Consider the following 8,331-nt stretch of genomic DNA (forward strand, 5'->3'; position numbering starts at 1 on the left):
AGGCTGTCCATGACTATGCACTGATAGGCAGAGTTTCAAGAGTGTCCAATGCCGGACTGTTGGCTTGGGTTTTCAAGGTTTTCAAGGTGGGTTGTGACTTTTTTAGCCCAGCTGTGCTGTTGTCGTAGGTATGAGGTGAAGCCGAGTACATATAGCCTATGCTTTCTGTAGGACATTCACTAATATTGAAGGACATGCATAAAGATGGCGGACCCCATGCACTTCCCACAAATGCATCATTTGCTAAGTTTGCTATATTGTACATGCTCTTGTGAGAACAAGATTGCAAGATTATGTTGTAATAGTTTTATTGTATCAAATGGTTATTTTATGCAACAGAATAGAGGGTTCTTATAACTATTGTGCCTGTGTGAACTGAAGAGGGCCTCTGGGAGATAACACTAACAGGAGATTTATGATATCTTTTGGGTGATAAAACCTAAAGAGGCCGCATCCCAGAGCATGAGTTAAGGTTTCTGTTCTATATGGTACCAGGGAGAGATGACTCCAGGGCCAGACCTTGGTCTTTACACAAAGATAACTGTTTTTGCAGCAGATACTGTCTGCTGTGAATTATAAGTATTTTTCATACAAATCTTAACATTGTGACCCATTCCATACATCTGTTGTTCATCATGTAGACTGAACGGGGGTGTATCTTAGCTATAAAATAACTTTGTACTGTTGTCTCAGGAATCTCAATGAATCATCTGAGGGTGATTCATTGACCAGCCATCATTATCGTAGAGCACCCAATCGATTCACTTTATATGTGTATAAATGTGTATTGTATTATATATATATATATATAATCCACATTCTAGTTCCAGGACAGTGTCGTTTAAAAAACAAGTAGATTGTGCTGATATATTGGCACATTGAACCATGCCGCACGCCATAGTTTTAAAACTCTGTGGGTAGTGCTAAAACAATGACATCCTATCTGAATTCCATATCTGATTCTTAATTCTGGGATATCTGCACTGGAGACAGGAGATGAAAATAATTAAGAAATAAGTGCGAGTTGAGCCGCATACAAATATGAATCTCAGATGAATGTTTGTTCTTTTTCTTTGATGCTTTGACTGTTTATTTTTGTAAATCCTAACATACACACGTGCTGAAGGTCACATATCGTGCTGTGCTCTCATTTTCAAGGTGTGTTTACATTTCTTGGCACATGGATCTCATGACTAAAGCTTAAAATAGAAAGCTGCAGCAACACATTTCCCTGCTGCCTGCTTTCTAATAATGTACCTTTGGCTTGTCTGTTTGAGTTCTGATAGAGGTGACATTGTCATTGGCTGAGGTTTTGGCAGAGGTTCCTCTGTCCGCAAGGGCTGTACTGATTCATGGAAAGTAGAAAGGAGGGAGGAGGAAGCCTCCACCACCGCATATTCTCTAAAATCTGTCTGTCAGCACAACCACACATTAATCAACTGTCCACAGCAACTACCCACTCATGGTATATACGGTAGCTCCTGGTTTATAGTGCCTTAGAAAAACAAGCTTTGAGCTAGATACATTTCCCCCTCTGTAATTGGTTTTAAAGTGTTCAGTATTCACGTTTTCAACCTCTCTGTGACTCACATGAATATCAAATGTTGAATAATTATCTCACTCTTAGCCACTCAGTAGATGTTGGGGTACAGAGTTCATCTCTGATGATGTATGTTTTTGTTATTATTATAATGAATCATGAGACCTGGAGATACGGAGACTTTTGTACAATCTGTCATTTTATAGGCAATATCCGCCATGCTTCCGTATAGCTCGGCTAATATATAGCTGCCACGTTGGGAAGGAATTGTTTACCTCTTTATTTTTGCTCCCATGAGCATAAATGGCTTTCACATGTCAACGAGAGAAAGAAGAACAGTGCCAGGGAACTGCAGGAACAGATCCATAAATTTAACTTCCACTGAGTCTGGGAGTGTAATGTGCTCTCTCCGTGTGCTATCTGATATTGAACCTGATAATGGACTTAATTTCATTCTTCTGCCATATTAAATACGATAGGCATTTTCAGACACATTCTCAGAAATGGGATGTCATTGCATACAATATGAATGCAAATTGTACATTATCACACAGCCGTCGTATACAGATACGGTACATCCTAACTTCATAACAACCTGTCACGACTTCCTCCATTGCCGATCCACTTTTAATTTTCCATTTGTTTTGTCTTGTCTTCCCACACACCTGGTTTCAATCCCATCAATTACATGTTGTGTATTTAACCCTCTGTTCCCCCCATGTCCTTGTCCGGTATTGTTTATTGTAAGTGCTTGTGCACGTTATGTCTGGTGTGCGTCGGGTTATGTAACCATTTATTGATTGTTCTGTTTTCCGGTTGGTTTTTATTATTAAACTGCGCCGTTGGAAACACCGTTTTTGCTCTCCTGCGTCTGACTTCTCTGCCACCAGTACACACCCCTTACACAATCTAAGCCCACACTTGTTGCCAGCCTGTTCCATTTTCAGAGAAACATTCGGGAATCCCATAGGGTGGCGCACAGTTGGCCCAGCGTTGTCCGGGTCATTAGGTGAGGGTTTGGCCAGGGTAGGCCGTCATTGTAAAATTAAAACATTTTCTTAACTGACTTGCCTAGTTAAATAAAGGTTAAACTAACAAAATAAAATATAGAGGTCATGGTTGCCAGGAAGCTCGGCCCCAGTGATGTACTGCATTGTCCGCTCGACTGTTTGCGTGTGTGTGAACCATTTTAAGTCCTTAGCAATTTGGACACAGAGAAACTTAAAGCTCTCCACCCACTCAGTAGTCCTGTAGTCCATGATCAGCTCCTTGGTCTTACAGACATTCAGGCCTACCACCGTTGTGTGTGGTGTTGGAGTCTTGTGTGGCCACGCAGACGTCGGTGCACAAGGTAATGTTGCCTACCCTCACCACCTGGGGTCAGCCCAACAGGAAGTCCAGGATCCAGTTACAGAGGGAGGTATTCAGTTCCAGTGTCCCAAGGTTGGTGACGAGCTTTGAGGGGAGTATGGAAGAATGCTGAGTTATTATCAATGAACAGCATTCTCACATCAGTATTCCTCTTATCTAGTTGGGAGTGTGGAGTGCAATTGAGACTGCATCACCTATGGATCTGTTGGGGTGGTATGAAAATTGGAGTTGGTCTAGGGTGTTTGGGATGATAGTGTTGATGTGTGCCATAACCAGCCTTTCAAAGCACTTCATGATTACAGCTGTGAGTGCCACAGGGAGATAGTCATTGTGGCAGGTAGCCTTATAGTTTTTGGTAACAGGAATGATGGTGGTCAGCATGAGACATGTATACATGTGGGGAATACAGACTGGGACAAGGAGAGGTTGAAAATGACTGTGAATATGCCTGCCAGCTGTTCTGCGCATGCTCTAAGAACACGCCCTGGAATACCGTACGACCCCATGGCCTTACAAGTGTTGACCTGATTAAAAACATTACTCACATCGGCCTTGGAGAGTGAGATCACCCAGTCCTCTGTGTCAGCTGGGGCCCTCATGCCATCCTCTGTGTTGTTTTTGTCGAATCGTGGATAATATGCATTGAGTTCCTCTGGTAGTGAGGCATCGTTGGGAAAATCACTGCTGGGTCCTCCTTTGTAATGCATAATGGACTGTAGCCTCTGCCACTTTTTCATAACGGGACTTCTCATACTTTTTTGTATCCTTAGTCGTAGCCTCGGGGTTGGCTGCAATAGCCCTGTCCTTTTAGCTTAGCGCCAACCTCTGTGTTAATCCAGGGCTTTTCCAGCAGTCTTGTAGCATAGCCTCCAATACGGAGGACCATTTCCCAACTGAGCGCGTCACGGGTACTTCCTGTTTGAGCTTGTAAACAGGAAGCAGGAGTATAGAGTCGTGATCAGATTTGGCAAGGGGGGGGGGGGGCCTTGTACGCTTGCTTGTGGGTAGGGTAACAGTGGTCTAGGACTTTTTCGCCCCTTGTGGCGAAGGAGAAGTTTTCATTTATACCTTGGTATAAGACATATTATTAAAACCCATACATCTGACTGTCATATGTGATCTTCACAAACAAAGGACAACAAAAACAGATCCTGATCAATCTCATTCGTATGCACCACAGGATCTTTTAGAATAGCTTCTTGCTCTGCCTGGCCAAGTGCTCTATTGGGACCACTAACGCTATAGGGTTAATTTGAATAATGTTGACTCTCTAATTGTCCTCTTTCCTTTGATCCGTGTGCCAAATGGCCTCCCATCTGTGCTGCATGTGGAGGTACAGTGGAATACATCTGTGTGCTGTGTGGTGTGTGTGTATGTGTGGAGGTACAGTAGAGTGGGAGGCAGATGTTGGCACACTGTGTTCATCATTCTCCATGTCATCACAGCATCTGCCTCAATACTCCTCAAGGCATTGTGGTCTAACCACAACAGCTGTTTATCACAGAGAAGGGATGCCAGGGGCTTCCAACACCACTTTACCATCTCCACTTTGTGAGTTACAGTGCCTTCAGAAAATATTCACACCCCTTGTCATGTTCCACCCAAAAATTGTGTTACAGCCTGATTTTAAATTGATTAAATTTAGATTTTATGTCACTGGCCTACACACACATGTTAAAGTGGAATTATGTTTTTAAATTTTTTATGAAAAACATGATGCATTCAACTCCTTTCTTATGTCAAGCCTAAATAAGTTCAGGAGGAAAAATGTTCTTAACAAGTCACATAATAAGTTGCATGGACTGTGTGCAAAAATAGTGTTTAACATGTTTTTGAATGACTAACTCATCTCTGTGACCCACACATACAATTATTTGTAAGGTCTCTCAGCTGAGCAGTGAATTTCATACACAGATTCAACCATTAAACACCAGGGAGGTTTTCCAATGCTTTGCAAAGAAGGGCACATATTGGTAGATGGGTCAAAGTAAAAAATAAAAAATAAAAAAGACAATGGATATCCCTTTGAGCAATGTAAAGTTATTTATTACACTTTGGATAGTGTATAAATACACCCAGTTACTATAAAGATGCAGACGTCCTTCCTAACTCAGTTGACGGAGAGGAAGGAAACTGCTCAGGGATTTCACCATGAGGCCAATGGTGACTTTATAACAGTTGCAGAATTTATGGCTGTGATAGGACAAAACGGAGGATGAATCAACAACATTGTAGTTACTCCACAATACAACCTAAAAGACAAGTTGAAAAAAAGGAAGCCTATACAGAATACAAATATTCCAAAACATGCATCCTATTTGCAACAAGGCACTAAAGTAAAACTGCTGAATATTTGTCAAACAAATAAACTTTATGTTCTGACTACAAAGCGTTATGTTTGGGGCAAATCTAACACAACACATCACTGAGTACCACTTTTCATATTTTCAAGAATGCTGGCATGCATCATGTTATGGGTATGCTTGTCATCGTCAAGGACTAGGGAGTTTTTTAAAATAAAAATAAACTGAATAGAAGCACAGGCAAAATCATAGAGGAAAACCTGTTTCAGTCCGCTTTCCAACAGACACTCGGAGACAAGTTCACCTTTTAGTGGGACAATAACCTAAAACACAAGGCCAAATCAGTTGCTTACCAAAACGACATTGAATATTCCTGATTGGCATAGTTACAGTTTAGACTTAAATTGACTTCAAAATCTATGGCAAGTCAAGAAAATGTCTGTCTAGCAATGATCAACAACCAAATTGACAGAGCTTGAAGATTTTTTAAAAGAAAAATATTGTACAATCACAGTCTGCAAAGCTCTTAGAGACTTACCCAGAAAGACTTGCAGCAGTGACATGTACTGATTGACTCACAGTACCAGTCAAAGTTTGGACACACCTACTCATTCAAGGGGTTTTCTTTCTTTTAGAATAATATTGAAGACATCAAAACTATGAAATAACACGTATCGAATCATGTAGTAACCTAAAAAGTGTTAATAAAATCAAAATATATCTTATATTTGAGATTCTTCAAAGTAGCCACCCTTTGCCTTGATGACAGCTTTACACGCTCTTGGCATACTCTCAAGCAGCTTCATGAGGTCGTCACTTGGAATGCATTTCAAACCTCTCTGGGATAGGGGGCAGTATTTTCACGTCCGAATGAAAAGCGTGCCCAAAGTAAACTCCCTGCAAGAAGCTAGGATATGCATATTATTAGTAGATTTGGATGGAAAACACTCTAAAGTTTCTAAAACTGTTTGAATAATGTCTGTGAGTATAACAGAACTGATTTGGCAGGCAAAACCCCGAGCACAATCCATCCAGGGAAAACATTTTTTGAGGTCAATCTGTTTCCATTAGGTTTCTATGGCAAGCCTGTTTTAATATAAATATGCTTGCAGTTCCTATGGCTTCCACTAGATGTGAAGTCTTTAGAAATTGGCTGATGTTTTTCCTTTGAGTAATGAAGAAGTAGCTCTTTCCTTTCTGGGAGTCGAGCCAAGTGGACTCTTTTGTTTGGGGCACACGACCTGAAGCTCGCTCCACTTTGATTTTATCCGCTATTGAATACAGTTTATCCAGTCTTAAATTTGATCAATTATTTACGTTTTAAAATACCTAAAGTTGTATTAGGAAAATTGTTTGAAATGTTTGGACCAAGATTACAGGTAATTTATTATTTCCTTTGTAGTCATTTTGGGTGAGATGGAACCGGTGTTTTTCTGAATCAAACGCGCCAAATAAATTGACATTTTGGGGATATAACGACGGGATTAATCAAACAAAAGAACAATTTGTGATGTTTATGGGACATATTGGAGTGCCAACAGAAGAAGATCTTCAAAGGTAAGGCATGAATTATATCTGTCACACCCTGACCATAGTTTGCTTTGTATGTTTCTATGTTTTGGTTGGTCAGGGTGTGATCTGAGTGGGCATTCTATGTTGGATGTCTTGTTTGTCTATTTCTATGTCTGACCTGATATGGTTCTCAAGCAGGTGTTAGTCATTGTCTCTGATTGGCAACCATATTTAGGTAGCCTGGGTTTCACTGTGTGTTTGTGGGTGATTGTTCCTGTCTCTGTGTTTGCACCAGATAGGACTGTTTAGGTTTTCACACATTTATTGTTTTGTTAGTTATTTCATGTCTAGTGCCTTTATTAAAGAACATGAATAACCACCACGCTGCATTTTGGTCCGCCTCTACTTCACCACAAGAAGACCGTTACAATATCGTTATTTCTGAGTTTTGTGTCGTGCCTGGCGGGTTGAAATATGATTGTTATGTGTTTGTTTGATGGGGTGCTATCCTCAGATAACAGCATGCTTTGTTTTCGCCGTAAAGCTTTTTTGAAATCTGACACGGTGGCTGGATTAACAAGAAGTTAAGCTTTATTTTGGTCTATTGTACTTGTGATTGTATGAAAGTTAAATATTTATAATAATTTAATTTGAATTTGCGCTCTGCCATTTCACCGGATGTTGTCAAATCAATCCCGCTAACGGGATTTGATCCATAAGAAGTTAACAGGTGTGCCTTGTTAAAATTATTTGTGGAGTGTATTTCCTTATTAATGTGTTTGAGCCAATCAATTGTGCTGTGACAAGGTAGGGGTGGTATACAGAAGATAGCCCTATTTGGTAAAAGACCAAGTCCATATTTTGTCAAGAACAGCTCAAATAAGCAAAGAGAAATTACATTCCATCATTACTTTAAGACATGAAGGTCAGTCAATCTGGAAAATGTCAAGAACTTTGAAAGTTTCTTCAAGTGCAGTCGCAAAAACCATCAAGCGTTATGATGAAACTGGCTCACGAGGTTCTCCACAGGATGGGAAGACCCAGAGTTACCTCTGCTGCAGTAGATAAGTTAATTCAAGTTACCAGCCTCAGGAATTGCAGCCCCAATACATTTTTCATAGAGTTCACATAACAGACACATCTCAACATCAACTGTTCAGAGAAGACTGCGTAAATCAGGCCTTCATATAGGGGCTCAGGGCCAGACCCAGATGCAGACACGTGAGGCAGATGGTTTGAGTGTTTGATATTTATTAGTTCCAAAAAGGGTTAGGCAAGAGAATGGTCTTGGACAGGCAAAGGGTTAAACCCAGATCAGAGTCCAGGAGGTACAGAGTGGCAAGCAGGCTCAAGGTCAGGGCAGGCAGACTGCTCAGGCAGACGGGTACAGAGTCTAGAAAACAGGCAAGTGTCAAAACTGGGAAGACTATAATTTTTTTAAACAAGACAATGACCCAAAACATCTCCAGGCTGTGTAAGGGCTATTTGACCAAGAAGGAGAGTGATGGAGTGCTGCATCAAATGACCTGGCCTCTACAATCACCCAACCTCAACCCAATTGAGATGGTCTGGGATGAGTTGGACAGCAGAGCGAAGGAAAAGCAA

This window comes from Oncorhynchus mykiss, chromosome 24, assembly GCF_057628025.1.
Source record: "Oncorhynchus mykiss isolate SJ-2025 chromosome 24, ASM5762802v1, whole genome shotgun sequence".
Taxonomy (NCBI): domain Eukaryota; kingdom Metazoa; phylum Chordata; class Actinopteri; order Salmoniformes; family Salmonidae; genus Oncorhynchus; species Oncorhynchus mykiss.